The sequence below is a fragment of the Schistocerca piceifrons genome, chromosome 4, assembly GCF_021461385.2.
Source record: "Schistocerca piceifrons isolate TAMUIC-IGC-003096 chromosome 4, iqSchPice1.1, whole genome shotgun sequence".
NCBI lineage: Eukaryota > Metazoa > Arthropoda > Insecta > Orthoptera > Acrididae > Schistocerca > Schistocerca piceifrons.
Window position 1 is genome coordinate 724,874,602 of NC_060141.1, and position 17,468 is coordinate 724,892,069.

The following is a 17,468-nucleotide window of genomic DNA, read 5'->3' on the forward strand; positions in this document are numbered from 1 at the left end:
AAGTCTCACGTTTCAAAAAAAATGTGTATGAAATCTTATCGGACTTAACTGCTAAGGTCATCAGTCCCTAAGCTTACACACTACTTAAATTATCCTAAGGAGAAAGATACACACCCATGCCCGAGGGAGGACTCGAACCTCCGCCGTCTCACGTTTCACTTTGGCTCGGACTCGACACTACTCTGCATGTCTCAGATATAGCTTCGAAGTTCGGGGAAGGTAATGACGTATCATCTCTCATGCCTACTAAAGTATTGTGTTGTTCATATCAGCAATCGAAATGAGAAGAACTTTATTAAATTACTCTGAATACATGTTACATTGCTTAAAATAAAGCAAGAAAAACCACGAAAATAACGATACTTTAAAAACTATTGTACGCCAATCGTAATGAAACGTAGCATATTATCGAACTTAGAACACTGCATACTAGACGGATTTGTCAGTTTCACATTGCGTAATCAACGAAAATACAGAGGCCGTAGTGATACGGCGAAAGCCATTTAATTTTTAGTCCTGGATCTCCGTTTCTCTATGGTGTATTTTACAGCTCTTTCTCCACGTCCCTGTTTTTAGCTGTCTTCCCTTAGGTCGGCTGGTTCTAACGTGTAGTCGTTTTCTAACTCCTCTCTGTCTTCATGTTCTATAGTTTTCACTTGGACGAGTATGACCCCAGTTGTTTTTTGCGCCCTAAATCAAAACACAGAGACAAACAAACGGAATAAAATGTGACACGCTGGCGCCAGCCCGCCGGTTTAATTTTTGTTGAAACTGACAGCTACCTATTCAAGACTAAGACCTTTAATCGTTTCTTGTTTAGTGCAGTGCATGTTTTGATATGCAAATGCATCTCACCTTATGATGCCGAAGTTAAAGTTTCCTTCTAACACAATATTATGCATTAATCATGCAGGGTTATTATAATTAAAGTTGAACTTTCAAAACGCTGTGAAATAACATCACTGGTCAGAATGACGTCAAATTGCAACGGAATATTATCGGAGAAGATGGAAAACGTATGGCAGAAGAAAAAAAATAGTGTGAAAATTCATCAATATATGGCGCTGTATGTATCAGAATACGTAAAAGCCGGCCCGTGCGGCCGTGCGGTTCTAGGCGCTTCAGTCTGGAACAGCGCGACTGCTACGGTCGCAGGTTCGAATCCTGCCTCGGGCATGGATGTGTGTGATGTCCTTAGGTTAGTTAGGTTTAAGTAGTTCTAAGTTCTAGGGGACAGATGACCACAGATGTTAAGTCCCATAGTGCTCAGAGCCATTTTGGAATACGTAAATGAAAATACCTGTCATACGCACGACCCACTGAAGTTGGTACAAACACGCCGGCTACACGGCTTTCCCTTTGTGCCAGTCTGCAACGTTCGGCTTGACTGTCTCAACGCGAGATCGCGCTCTGCTTTTAAAGCTGTACTACAAGAATGATGACTGTGCACACGTCGCTCTGCAGAAGTTCCGTGCACTGAAGGGTTTGCAAAAAAAGAAAATTCGAAAAGACGAGGTCTTTTGGTGTGCAACCTGGTAGAGGGAGGAAACGAATTGATTCGACGTCAGTGGAAGCAGTGGCCGCAGCAATGCAGTAAGAGACGAATGGTGGCGTGCAAACCTAACTAGCCTAATGACATCACACATATCCATTCCCGAGGCAGGACTCGAACCTGCGACCGTAGCAGCAGCGCGGTTCTGGACTGAAGCGCCTAAAACCACTCGGCCACAGCGGCCGGCTCAGAACGTTGGGCATAGCTGTGAGCACGCTGCGTAAAATCTTACGAATCATCCTTCTTTGCTATCCATTCACAATTACCCATGTGCACGAGTTGCTTCCTGTTGGCCTGCCAGCAACAGAGACTTTTGCTTTACAATTTCTTGCTCGCATGGAAGTGGACAATCACTGGCCGTGGAAGACTATGGACAGACGATGCCCACTTCCATCTGACAAGATATGTCAATATAAATAATTGTTGAATATATAACAGAAAATCCACACGCAAATCCTGAAAAGGTCACTGTGTGGTGAGGGTTTACGGCGTCATTTGTCATAGGGCCATATTTTTTTCGAAGAGGCAGGTGCTGTACCGTCACTGGTAAACGCTATGAGTGTCTTTTGTGCAACCACGTCATTCCAGCTCTCCAACAGCTTGGGGATCATTTTTATGCAAGATGGCGCACTTCCGCACATTGTAAATCCAGTTAAGCAGCTGCTGAAGCACCATTTCGGCCGCCATTTCCCTACAGCCTGGCCATCCCGATCACTTGATCTTAAACCATGTGACTTCTGTCTGTGGACTATCTGAAAGACGATGTGTTCAGTGTTCCGATTGCAAACTTAGCTGCGTTGAAGGCATGCATTGCTCAACAAATTCTTAACGTGTCCACGGAAAGACTTCGATCAGTTGTGGAACATGTTGTTTCTCGGTTTGAACTTGTTGCAGGAAACGATGGACAGCATATTGCACATGTTTTGCGCCAGTCACACGGAAATTAATAATCCGATTTGATTTTGATTGATGCTTTTATGCGGTTTTTGGCCTCAGGACAACTAAAAACCGATGTGACTGATTCTTTTAGGCGGTTTTTGGCCTCAATGCAATTGAAAACCGATGTGATTGATGCTTTTTAGGCGGTTTTTGGCTTCAGGGCAATTAAAACCGATTTTTCCCATCCGATGTGATACGACCTTGCCATGGTGGATGGGTTTACGTAACTAACAGTATCACACCTGTACACCCATGCACACTGAGTAGTACAGTTTGTTTAACGTCAGACGCACACCTTAGGCATTGTTAAATAATTCATTTGTCATTTGTAGTCGACCACTGTTAAATTATGATGCTTACATCGTCATCTATTGCTTGATTTCGTAACTATTTTTCTTCTGCCATACATTTTACCCCTTCTCCGATAATATTCCGTTGCAATTTGACGTCATTCGACCAGTGGTGTTATTTCTACAGCGGTTTGAAAGTTTAACTTTAATTATAATAGCTTTGTACATTGTTTCGCACCGGAGGTCTGCTGATGCGTTTTCTCGTCTTGGCGTAGCTGTCGGCCGGCCGCTGGCGGCAAAACGATCCTTGAGGGCAGAGTGTTGATGTACGGAGGTCACCTCGGCCCTCAGGTAAGCGAGTCGCCAGCGAGATGGATGGGCCGCCGTGCCACAACCACAACACAGAGCACTTTCGGGGGCACTGACATTTCGGTGAGCTAACGTGTGAGCACCGCACACAGACCGACCTGGGAGGTCGGTAAAAGTTGTTAATTTATATCGGTTGTCAAGTATAGCTTCTACCCACACTAACTCACAGGAACTACTTCAGTTTCACTACAAGATAGACTATGTCTAACAGCAACAAACACGCCACCACCAACTGTACTTAATCTATCTTTTCCGGCTGATCTTATCTCCGGCTTTAGCTAGCTTTTTGTACTTAAAACGATTTGTGCTTCAGTGGTTACTCGTATTGGCTGGAGGTCTGGTTCTTTCCCAACAGAGATAAGGCTGATTACTACTATAATCCATATAAAATTGAAGCCAAACCTTTTCCTATGTTTGACTTGCATCTTTTTGTTCTTTCCAAAGATCCTCTAACCTAAAATACTACCCAGTCCACTCCACACAACCCCCATTACCCGTAGCTTCCACCTATGTGTAGTGTTCCTTGACCAATTAAGTGGGGCCCGCTATCCCACAGCCTATGGGGCAAGTAGATGAATCTGCAGCTTACACGATCACAGAAGCGTCTGAGCCTCTGATTCAGAACTTCCAGTCGGCTCTATACCTAAGGTCAACATCCGACTCTGTCAATGATGCTACAGATGGTGAGCTTTGCCTTCATCTCGCAAGTAAGACTCGTGGTCTTTACCTATTCAGACAACTGCTGTTAACCAGAGGGGATGTCTTCCAATCCAAAGCAGCACACATGATTAGTACCGACATAAGCCACCACCTGCAGTTGGCTGCACACTGTTCTCGTTGTGGTATCCAGAAGGAACTCTTCCTCATCTGGAATCATTTCCATTAGTATGCAAGCAGAGTACTCATCGGACTTCTTGCACCCGTTGACGGCCTTCTCTCTAGGTGGCCCCGTTACACATCTAAAATTAGAGAGCCCAACTACCAATAACCCCATCCTATGACCACATATTGAAAGCTGAGAGGTTTGCTCTAAAACAGGACAAGTTTCTACATTTGGACCAGGATATTTATCAGCCACAGATAGCAACTTAAACCTGTTTGTCAGACGAACCAGGAAGGCCTTTCGATTGGCCCTCCTGAAAGCCACTCATAACCTGCTACACGTCAGGATGACCTCCCACTTGACCGTGGGTGAGGTGCCAAACTCTGTGCAGCCAGTAGCCGGGCAACCACAGAAGGCGACCAATTGAGGGATGTGGTCGACGCCCCTCGAATACGCACGTCTCCCGCCCCTCCTCAACAGTGATTCCCATTGTCAACAGCCTGAAGCTGCGTCACAGAAACCATCACCACACAGAGCTGTGAGTGAAAGGCCATCAACTCAATCTGCGTCCAAACACAGCAATCACAGCCCTTGTCCATACCAAGAGGGACGGAACTCTACAGTACACAATTATTAAAACGCTATACTACATCTAGTAAGCACACGAAAAACTATTAAGCACACACGCAAATGAAAATAGGATGTCTCTGTTTGGAGCTCGTAAAAATAACTCACAAACGGACGCTGTACTCACTTGTGCTTGTTTCTGTATGCACTATTGTTTAGCAAGGAAGGTCACCAGAGAAAGAAGCGATTACATTGTGTGTCCCTCGCTGTGGCGGTAATCGTTTACGAAAGAAGAAGTGATTATGTCAGGAGTGTATTGATAATGGTGCAAGTGATCGTTGGTAAGAATTCGGTAGATTGATTAGTGGGTTCAAGTTGTGATGGATTATTTGTAATGTAATGGTGTTCGGTAGTTATCACCACGAACAGAAATCGATTTCGGGATGAGTCTTCTCTTGTAGTCGATGACTCAAGAGGAAAAAAATGGTTCAAATGGCTCTGAGCACTATGGGACTTAACTTCTGAGGTCATCAGTCCCCTAGAACTTAGAACTGCTTAAACCTAACATAAGGACATCACACACATCCATGCCCGAGGCAGGATTCGAACTTGCGACCGTAGCGGTCGCGAGGTTCCAGACGGTAGCGCCTAGAACCGTTCGGCCAGCCCTGCCGGCTGACTCAAGAGGACCGAAACTTGTGACAGATCACTGTATGCTGAAGTTATAGAAACAGCTGCTGTGGATTTAATGCGGTAACTTTTGCTGGCGCGGAAGGCATCACAGTTAGTATAGTGAAGAAATATTTCAGTGGTTTTGTGCAAAAGGTTTTATAGAACTGAAGAGCATTTGTGTAAGAGGTTTTGTAAGGAGATTTACTGTGGAAGGTGATTTACTTTTTGAGAACCTCTTTTTCTTCCTTCTCGACAGTTTTTATGAATGTACGAGTTAGCAGGAAGAATAACTGATTAGTAAAAGTCCAACCACTGAAATCACGGACCTCCTGTGAGACACGTCACATCAGTGATATTGAACACTTTATTGAATGAAACCATATGGTATGGGAGAACAAGCAAGAACAATATGGTTTTGTAGTATATTTAGTCCATTGGGGAAAAAATGATTTCGAGGTGAGAAAGGTTCCGGTCTTAAATTCGTAATTAGGGGCAATTGGTGCATTTGGAACGTTATGTAACATAAAATACATACATTAAAAAAAGTATTGCATCACCTCAGTTCCTAGAACTCTTGAAGATAGACTTTGGCTGTAGATATTGTATCACAGACACAATTCCATTGGCTGTTCAGAGATGACATTAAATCCGCTCAAAGATGTAAACAACCATGCATGAGTAGCGCCTGTTAGATGGAGGGGATCCGACAGCCGATCAGTTCCAGTCACTGACATAACTCGTGTTGTCTGTACTTCAACCTTGCGTAGACGGTCAATGCCGCAGTTTGATTGCGTCCTCATTGTTACTCTGTGCCAGGAAGGGCTCTCAACGAGGGAAGTGTCCAGGCGTCTCCGAGTGAACCAAACCGATGTTGTTCGGACATGGAGGAGATACAGAGAGACAGGACTGTCGATGACATGGCTCGCTAAGGCCGTCCAAGGGTTACTAGTGCTGTGGATGACCGCTATCTACGGATTATGGGTCGGAGGAACCCTGGCAGCAAAGCCACCATGACGAATAATGCTTTTTGTGCAACCACAGGACGTCGAGCTACTACTCAAACTGTGCGCAATAGGCTGCATGATGCACAACTTCACGTCCGTGGCGAGGTCCACCTTTGCAACCACAACACCATGCAGGGCGGTACAGATGGGCCCAACAACATGCCGAATCGACCGCTCAGGATTGGCATCACGTTCTCTTCACCGCTGAGTGTCGCATATGCCTTCAACCAGACAATCGTCGGAGACGTGTTTGGAGGCAATCCTGTGAGCGTGAACACCTTAGACGCACTGTCCAGCGAGTGCAACAAGGTGAAGATTCCCTGATGTTTTGGGGTGGTATTATGTGGGGCCGACGTACGCCACTGGTGGTCGTGGAAGGCGCCGTAACGGGTGGACGATACGTGAATGCCATCCTCCGACCGATAGTGCAACATATCGGCAGCATATTGGCGAGGCATTCGTCCTCATGAACGACAATTCGCGCACCCGTCGTGAACATCTTGTGAATGACTTCCTTCATGACAAGGACATCGCTCGGCTAGGGTGCCCAGCATGTTCTCCAGACATGAATCCTGTCGGCGATACACTGAAAAGGGCTGTTTGTGAACGACGTGACCCACCAACCACTCTGAGGGATCTATGTCGAATCACCTTTGAGGAGTGGGACAACCTGGATCAACAGTGCCTTGATGAACTTGTGGATAGTATACCATGACGAATACAGCAATCTGGAACACCACCTCTGAAGGTCTCGCTGTAGGGTGGTACACCATGCGATGTCTGGTTTTCATGAGCAACAAAAAGGGCGGAAATGATGTTTATGTTGATCTCTATTCCAATTTTGTGTACAGGTTCCGGAACTCTCGGAACAGAGGTGATCCAAAACTTTTTTTGTTGTGTGTATGTCTGCACTGCGTTGGTCGCGTAGGATGCCGAATTATGGTGGGTCGCCATAAGCTTCTGTTAAATACCGAGGGAGCCACAGAAGTGTTGTCCCAGGGTACCATGGTCCATTAAAACAATGCACGAATTGTCTATGTCGCGAGGTGTTAATTCTGGGCTAGAGTTGAGATGTTAGTAAAGTCGCGCGAAACGCGGATAGTTTTATTTGAAAATCTCATTGCAGTAGTGAGGTTTCCTTGAAGGAGCCGACGAGTGTGTGTGTTCTTAAGACAAATTGAGTAAGACATAAGCGTTAGCTGTTTGCTGTAGGCCTGAGTCCAGTCTTCGTTGGCACGGTGAAATTTTGGCTGCTGCGATATTGTAGTGTAGTAGAAGTTATGTTTTAGGTGAGAGAAAAGCGATGATGCTTCGTACCCGCAAAGGGAGCGTTTAGAAACTTTGTGAAGATTTAATGGCCCACATTGAATGTGAGGACCCTGTGTAATTGATGAGGATGTTTTATTTTCTTTCTGTTTTGGTGTACTCATAGAATCAAGAAGAGTTACGAGTAAAGGGCAACTTCCCTGCGGAATGTAAAATGGAAGTTTGTGGCGTCTATAGCCATAGATAAAGCTCAACTTAGCGGAATGTAGCGAACTGACTGACGTAATATGCCCTATTCTTTTGTTTTCCAGTTGATTTGAGAGGACCACACTGCTGAGGAAACAGGGTGGATGTAAAATGATTATTATGTGCAAGGGATAGAAGCTTAGTATCACGACGCCAAAATGAGTGATCCAAACATTCACAGAATTGGTGATGCCCTAAGTCAGTAACAATTAAAACTAATGGGACGAGGACAGAAACTGAGAAGCAACATGAGATACATTTAAATTATTTCGTCCTTGTTGTCGAATAAATTGAGGGGCTGAGAGTACAGGCGATACAAGAGCTTGCTGTAATAAAATGAATAAGTTACTGACAAAGTTAAATAGCTGGTTATAAATTATGTGGGTTACTATCGACTCATTAGAATTTTTACGTAATGGTCAATTAGTTCATGTATAGGTATGGTTGGAGATTGTAATGTTTCTGCATTATTTTTTATAATATATTAAAAATAGTTACACTTCTTGCGTGTTAAGACTACTTAGAGTAAAACAGGTACAAGTGTAAAAAGATATTTTTGCTGTGTTCTATTCATAACGTTTTTGTGGTACACCACACATTATATTCATAGTTCAATACAGGTTCGTTATAAGACAAGAATATGTGGGTAATTAATGCAAAATTTATATAACAAGTTAAAAAGTAAAATCAAATATCGTAAAAAATAAAAATACCAAAACTGAATTACGAGTATAATCCTGTGGTTCCAACACATACCGCAGATACTCAGAACGATTTCTGTGGTATCTCTTGAAGAATGCCTTTCCAGGGCAACACTTGTCATTCTGTACCACCGTGTTGTGCATTTTTCAGCCTAGCTGCTCCCTTTCTTTGACCACGTCTTCTTCTTTCTCCACTCCTTCTTCCTACATCCATGCTAAATGCTCTCTGCGAAGGCTATATTGTTGTAGAACTCATGAAAAACTGGAGGGATCTAGTTGCTGTTTCTTGACGATTTTTCCAGTTCTCAAATTTTAATTCATATCTTGATGCGAAGGTTGCAGAAAAGATATTTATGGAAAACCAGTATTGTGCCCCCTAAAACCTAAAATCCACTTCAATAAACTCAGGATAAAATTTTAGTGAATACTCGAACTAATTTGTTAGAGGATTTTCTTTGCTGATTCTGATCTAACTAATATTCCTTCATTGTTTTCTGTTTCCTTGAATGTCTTTAACAACTTTGGCCTTTGTTGTGGCATTCATGGCTTTAACTGACAGAAAGTTCCTGCTTTCATTTCCAATGTGAAAAACTTTAGGCTGACCTTCTTCACTGCTTTTTTCTTGGCTTGGGAAACAAATATAGATCCCAAGCGTTTCTTTGCTTCATCACATTCCGTATACACATGGTTCAAGATTCTTGTGACAGGAAATTAGCGGGTGGTTAGTGTCGAGTTTTGGAGGTAACGTAGGATATTTGGTGTTCCAGGTGGAATACTTAGGTGGAGAATTTTGTATGGTCCATGATTTGGGTAAGAGAGGATAAGCCGAAGATTAGGCAGAATGTGTGGTGTTCTAGGATCTGTAGGGAATGAAAGAGAAACAGAGGAGTGGAAATGCATACCAAATTTGTATAACAGAGGTTCAGAGGTGGGATTTATATGTGTGGAGGATCATGGAAGTGTGAAGTCTCCATGTCCGGCCACTTAATAGGTTTAGTCTAATTTATGTTTACTATTGACTGGTTAACAGATGGGGCTTCCATGTTTGTTGGTGATCATGTGTTGTCTGATGTATTTTAATGTGTTAGATATCTGGATAGGGCAGGTGTATATGGTAATATTAAAGCTGTGCGGGAGAAACTGTGGGTGATTCGTCCTATAAATAATGCTTGGATTTTTGTTGGTTTGATTCTGAGGAGCCATTGATGGACATGGAAGTTAAATGAATGAGGGGATCCTTGGGGATTTCTCAAGGATAGAATAGAGTGCTGGTAAAGTGGTTACATTGGCACACTGATGATGTACAGGAGGTGATGGTATTGACATATCATTAAATATAGGTAATACACGAGTGGACAGAGGACAGATCCTTGGGGCATACCTGTAGTGGTATGGAAGATATAGGACTTAGTGTTGTTGGCAGAGACACACTTGTAAGCCAGATGAATGGAGAAAAAGGATGTGACAAGGCAGACATAATTTATTAGGAGTGTATAGGCCCTGCCGGCCGCTGTGACCGAGCGGTTCTAGGCGCTTCAGTCGGGAACCACGTGGCTGCTACGGTAGAAGATATGAATCCTGTCTCGGGCATGGATGTGTATGCTGTCCTTAGGTTTGTTAGGTTTACGTAGTTCTAAGTCTAGGGGACTGATGACCCCAGATGTTAAGTCCCATAGTGCTTAGATCCACTTGAACCATTTTTTGCTTAGGTCCGGAACTGAAAGAGGATGCTGAAGTGCCATACACAGTCATATGCGTTTTCAAGATTGATTGAGACAAGAGTGTTGTACCAGAGAAGTCACATGACTTATATAAACAAAGCGTGCATGAACTGCATTAGAGAATGCAGTTATACAATTAACACGACAAACTGCAGGCATAAACATCGTCGCCAAATACAAACGATAGAGAAAGAACACTGAGACTTATGGGTCTGTCCCTGAAGTGTGCTCAGATAGCCAAAGTGGTAAAGGTGACTACTTATGGAAAGCGGGAAGTCTGGATTTGAGTCCCAGTCCAGCACAAATTTTCATTTGTTTCCAAAAAACTGTACAGCTTTGAGAAAACATTTCATGATGAAATAAGTAACAATATGGTATGGAACGTATTTCGGATCGTTTGTACTGATACCTGCCTTCCCGCACGCCATAGATGTGTAGAATAATGTTGAGGGTTCTTGCTTCCTATTATATGCAGATACTGGTCCAGCACACCTGTCACGTTTCATTCACAGCCCCTTTATGACGATCCTCAATTGATCCTGTCACTACAGACTTGTCCAAGTTCATGGGATATCTGACTCACAACAACATTTGGTGCCATGTCCAACTGTCTCATTCCTTGCTCCATTACAGTGACTAGCTGGAGCCACTGATGATACATTATTGTTGTTTGAACCATCCTGAAGTAATACATCTCTGATAATGTCATCCATCACAAGTACAGCGTACCTCCCCCCCCCCCCCCCTTTATGGTGGAAACTTGCACAGCTTTTACTAGACTTATATAACAAACAACCTGAAGGACTAACATATGTCAGGATCACAACAGTAAGTCCTAAATTTTAGGAAATATGCAATATTTGTTTTGACCACTGTACTAACAGAAAGGGAACGTTCCTACCTGAAAAAGTATATGCAGTTCTCATCGGTACGTCAGATTCCGGAAGAACGAATTTAGTAACGACGCTTCTAACTCTTCTAGACAATATGCACTTTAAAAATGTATATTTATTCCCCAAATCCCTATTTCAATTTAAATGTCATTTATTATAGGAATTCTCGAATGAGTTTCACTTGCAAAATATAGAGAGAGCCCTGTAGTCCCCCCTTCACACAAAGCAAAACCAAATATAGTGTTCATTTACGGTGACATCGCTAATTAAAATGAACAACTTATAATAAAAATTATTTTGCTTTATGGGGCATAAAACAATTGAAAATTTTAGTATTTCACAGATATATTCTAAGATACCTAAGAGTTGGTTTGGGAAGAACAACTTGAAGCTGAAACATATTTCAGATGGTCATGACAATGAGGTTATGATGTTTACTGACTTGAAGAGTATTTACACAGACTTCTGGAATCAATTACTATGGCTCTATAGTAATCGGTAATACTAGCAAATTGAATGGTGGTCAGTACATACGAAATTTCCAAAAGCATTTAAAACAAAATTGAATGTGAATATTATTCAATATGTGACAGGTGATAGGTAAGTATGGAAGAATGTTCCATCCCTCTAAACAAGGCAGAGTTAACTTAATGAATATTCTTAAAGAATGTTAAGTTAATGAGCATAAAATATTTCAGGGAGTCAGTGTAGTCAAAAAGTCACCTAGAAACGGCATTAAATTAAAGTAGTAAAATGAATGAACGGATTTATAAACTGGAAACTATGAGTTGTTCTGTAAGTGCAGCCACATTAAAATAAGAAGCGTAAATTTGATGAGACACATCAGTCCACACAATACACAGCTCAGTTCTGGAACTGATGAAACACTGCATTTTGTCTAGTAGTTGACTAAAAATAGTCACTGGAGCAGGCTTGAGACATGTTGCTCCATTCAGTGTACACTGCTCCATGACAGAACTCATGACACACTGCATTTCACACGGTACTCCGCTAAGAACATCACAACAGCATGAAGATTTCAGACTTTCTATAAGTCATACAACATTAAACATGAAAGGGTGGACAAGTTTTCTAGAACACTGAGTGTTAAACTTGAGAAAGTGCCCCACCAGAATATTCATACAAATGTAGGTGCAATAATCCAGTCTATTAATAACAGTCAGATAGTGTTAAATATCCACATTAATGCTTCGATTTATACAATACGTTGGCTGATAAAGTTGATGAAATTGGGGGAACACTCAACTGATGACTGCAGAGATTGAACAAATTTAATCCTTAGTGAAAAAACTGTCCCCTAATTAGTGTGAAGGTGTGTATATAAGATACAAAGAAAGTTGTGTTTAATATACAGACCATTTTGACAAAACAAAAAGTTATTGAGATACAACTTGTCAAAAATTGAGACTTTTAAAAGTTGGACAATTGACTGGAAAACGAAATCTCAAAGAGCCATTTCAACACTTCATTACCAACAATTAATTTTATATGATCATTCCAATTCAAATCGTTCCGCACGCATACTCCCAGATATTTTACAGAAGTAACTGCTACCAGTGTTTGTTCCGCTATCATATAATCATACAATAAAGGATCCTTCTTTCTATGTATTCGCAATACATTACATTTGTCTATGTTTAGGGTCAGTTGCCACTCCCTGCACCAAGTGCCTATCCGCTGCAGATCTTCCTGCATTTCGCTACAATTTTCTAATGCTGCAACTTCTCTGTATACTACAGCATCATCCGCGAAAAGCCGCATGGAACTTCAGATACTATCTACTAAGTCATTTATATATATTGTGAAAAGCAATGGACCCATAACACTCCCCTGTGGCACGCCAGAGGTTACCTTAACGTCTGTAGACGTCTCTCCATTGATAACAACATGCTGTGTTCTGTTTGCTAAAAACTCTTCAATCCAGCCACACAGCTGGTCTGATATTCCGTAGGCTCTTACTTTGTTTATCAGGCGACAGTGCGGAACTGTATCGAACGCCTTCCGGAAGTCAAGAAAAATAGCATCTACCTGGGAGCCTGTATCTAATATTTTCTGGGTCTCATGAACAAATAAGGCGAGTTGGGTCTCACACGATCGCTGTTTCCGGAATCCATGTTGATTCCTACATAGTAGATTCTGGGTTTCCAGAAATGACATGATACGCGAGCAAAAAACATGTTCTAAAATTCTACAAGAGATCGACGTAAGAGATATTGGTCTATAGTTTTGCGCATCTGCTCGACGACCCTTCTTGAAGACTGGGACTATCTGTGCTCTTTTCCAATCATTTGGAACCCTCCGTTCCTCTAGGTTATAGTCAGTTTCATTCCAATCACCGTAAGTGCTGCACTCCTGTTTCGTAATGTGAGAACGTACAGTTTCGTAGCGGTAATACTGAATAAAAGTTTCTCGGTTTCCAGCCGCATCGAGCTATTAAAATTTCACCAGCTTTCGGTCATGCACTCCTTGACCATTATCAAGTGCTATGAGTGAAAGTGGACTGCTGGTACGCCCTTACATACACTAGCCGCCGGCTGTGACGTCATTGGTGCTTGCGGAGTCGCAATATTTGAGCATAGGTTGGCTCGGTGTTCGATGTTCTCGCTTGACAACTGCTGGATTCCACGCCACGCTGAGCTGCAGACCACCGTCTCGATGTACGGTGTAGTTGGTGATTTTAATTTCGATGGCTTCTTCACTTACGTAGTCCAAGAAGCCGTATGTGCGAGCTACTACATACGTTTCGTAAAATTTTATCCGGTGACTGTTTTCTAAAGCATCCTCAGCGAAAATGGAGGCGATAAGACCTCTCATGCTCCCTCCTGCGAACTGGTTGTCCTACGTAAGACTGGCCACACTTGCAGGGTATCTTGTAGAATCCAGGTGTTCCGATGCCAGCTGTTTCTTTAACTGATCTTAGTAACTGACAGATTTTTGTCGCAGACCTGAAGAGTGATTTAATTTTGTGTCTTCTTGCCCGATACACAGTCACAGAAAGGCATCAAAGCAAGTTTGCTTTCCTGTACTTCGACTGTGGTCTTCTTATGAATCGTGCTTGAAATCACTTCATTTATTTGATCACCGTTGTTCCTGTAGACCTTGCGTATGTGGCTCAGTTCACGGGACAGATTATCAGCGTCTGATATCATTCTTGCACCACAGACGTAGCCAAAAGGGGATCTGGACACCCCTCCAGTTACCTGACTGAAATTACACACAACCTAGCTGCGGTGTTTTGAAATTGAAAGACCTTTTGATTTTCAATCATACAACGAAAAAGGGATGTGCACTATCCATAATGGACAAGGCCATCGATAGATTTAAACTATCGATAGTGAGGTGTTAGGTCAGAGGGGTGTTCTGAACACAATTTCGACACAAAGCAGCTCAATAGGCTGTGGAGTGGAAGGGGTAGGCTAGCAGTAGAACAGTGCATGACCAATGACTAGACACTCATTTATTGAACACATAAGTCAGGTATTACTCAAAAGCAACAATCAGTACAAATTACAAAATAATATTATTTTCCTTTAAGTCACTCAAACATTTAAACAGGCAAATAGCAATCATTTAACTGAAAGCGTTTTAAGAAAGCAAGACTGGGAAACTTGAATGAATGTTAAATCATATTTAAATAGGCTCTGACCGAGCACATATTTTAAAACGAAATACTTCCTTTAAGGAACCAGGGATCAAAATTAATTACATAATCCTCAACAACCATATTACATCCAAGACATTTAAGATTAAACAGTAAGACATAACATCAGAGAGCTGCAGTCCCAAGTTTTAAGCAGCACGTTTCAGATGGACTGCACTGCAACAGTACAATACAAGTCCCTCAGAGGATCTCCCCACACAGGAAGTTATTGCCGCAATCGACAAAATATCAACATCATTCCATGTACAGACCTAAAACAAACTAAAAGCTCTCTTAAGTTTGGTACAGTTAATTCCCTTTCAACATAACATACATCACAAGTCTAGCCCTAGGACGGCACCGACAACCCGCAATTTAGCAAGCGAAAAACTACAGCGATGCTCTCATCCTGTATCCTTACAAAATCCAATAACAGAGAGCCGGCTCCCCAATAGCGGAACATTTAACTACGCTCAGCGTGCAGGTTTGCGGGATGCTGATCTCGCCCTTAACCTCAACACCAGTTCATATACTAGTCAGCCTACAATCTTGAACCACCATACACATTCCTTCATTTACTGCATAGAAAGCCAATGTGATAGCATATGAAAAAAGCTTAAGCAATTTCCTTACTAGACAACCCTTATGAATAGCAGCCGTATTTTTTTTTTAAACGTGAGTACACCCACAATCAAAAGACAGACAACGCCAATCATAAGGACAGTAGCACATAAGCAAGTAGCGCGTGATTTAACACACCAGAGAACAGTCTTTACAACATAACCATCAGTAGAACAGCAAATTACTCACACGTGTACTCCCCCACGATTTCGATTCGCAAAGCCATAGACAAAATGTGGAGAACGTATCACTTAGACCAACATAATGGTGCTCCCTCAGCTACCCTAAATAACTGACTCCCGTAGTTGCACAGCAAAGAACCAGACCTAATGAAACCATCACAGTTTTCGCCTCTAAACTGTCACAGTACAGGTGAGACTCAATCACAAATGTAATATTACATCAGCAGTTCCCGTATAGTCAATACAAGCGCCTGATTTTCACCCGTTTATAATGGCAGGCAGCAACATCGTACGAAAACGAGCGTAGACACAGACTGTTACCAATTCTCTTCTCCGAATGCAGCCACCGCAACACTCAGGAACCACTGGGACATCCAATGCAAAAATCGTTACTCCTTCACACAAATTACAGGACGCCCTCTTCCCGATGCTTGCTACGGCGCCTTCCGTTCAGAGCCAAATGGCCCTGAGCACTATGCGACTTAACTTCTCAGGTCATCAGTCGTCTAGAACTTAGAACTAATTAAACCTAACTGACCTAAGGACATCACACACATCCATGCCCGAGGCAGGATTCGAACCTGCGACCGTAGCGGTCGCTCGGTTCCAGACTGCAGCGCCTAGAACCGCACGGCCACCACGGCCGGCCGTTCAGAGCCAACTTGTAGATCTCCATGCGATAGGTCCGGTCCCACACTCGCTGCGTCAACCCGACAACCGTCTTCCACCACGTCCCGGAGCACACGCCCTCAGGACCTCGTCTCGTTACTCCTCACGTAGGCCCCAGAGGGCGCTGCTTACCTCACTGACCGTGGCAGGAAAGATAAACCACCAGAGTGGCACTATCGATATGAGCCGCCACGGCTCAGATAGCACTATCGGCTGTCGCCCATCCATACTTTAGCCAAGACCGACTACTATACAGTGTAGCCCTTACTTGAGCTTAGTTGTTTTGTGAAGCAGGTCAATTCTTAGTTGCAGTTAAATTTAAGGTAAGTGGTATAGTTTATTGCTTTTGTGCTGTATGCTGTTGTTATTGTTTCGACCAACATTAAATATATAATTAAAGGGAAATTTTCTGGAGTGCAGAGCCTAGAACCGCTCGGCCCCAGCGGCCGGCGAACTGATTACATTAGGGGCGAGTTTTCACAGATAATTAATGTCTGATAGTTAATTGCGAGTGCGAGTACTTTCTGTAAGTGTCTGAGAGTGGTGAGTGAAGCGATGTTGAATGCATTTACACACAGGAGGGTGAGAGGGTATGTGAATGCTGAGAGATCAGCCTCCGCCATATTGTTCAATCGTAGTTCCGTGGGTGAAGGAGAAGGTTCCGATAGCAGAGCGTCGGTCTGCTGCTGCATTTTTAATACTGTTAAGGGCAAAGATCTATAGTAAACGACACCGTTCGTGTTGCATAAGAGAGTGGATTAGGCGACGGGATGGCTTTGGAGCGTGCAAAAATATTGCTGCGGAGCTTTTGATGGAAGAGCCACAACAATAGAAAAATTTTACGAGAATGACAGCGTTGGAGATGGAGAAAATGCTCCTTGTAATTGGACCCAAAACTGCCAATCAAGACACTATTATTCGTAATAACACTAATATTTGGTAAATTAACAGTGACGATGAAATAACATTACAGCAGATATCATCTTGTTACCAATACTAGTTCAAAAGCTGCATAGCGCGGATAGCTGATGAACGAAGCATTTCTGGAGATACATTTATCTGAACATTTTGACTTTTTATGGGTTTAACCAACCGCTTGCAAATTCCTGAAGACTTGTTCTTCAACAACCTATATAAACATGCAATCAATAAATACCACGTCATAAAAATATAGATACAGCTATATTACTTCAAGCTGGAATTATTTGAGTTCCAAAATGATTACGTCGAAACAAACTTCATTTGTTCCTCTATGTTAATTAATCCATGTTATAAAATCGCCCGATTCCTTA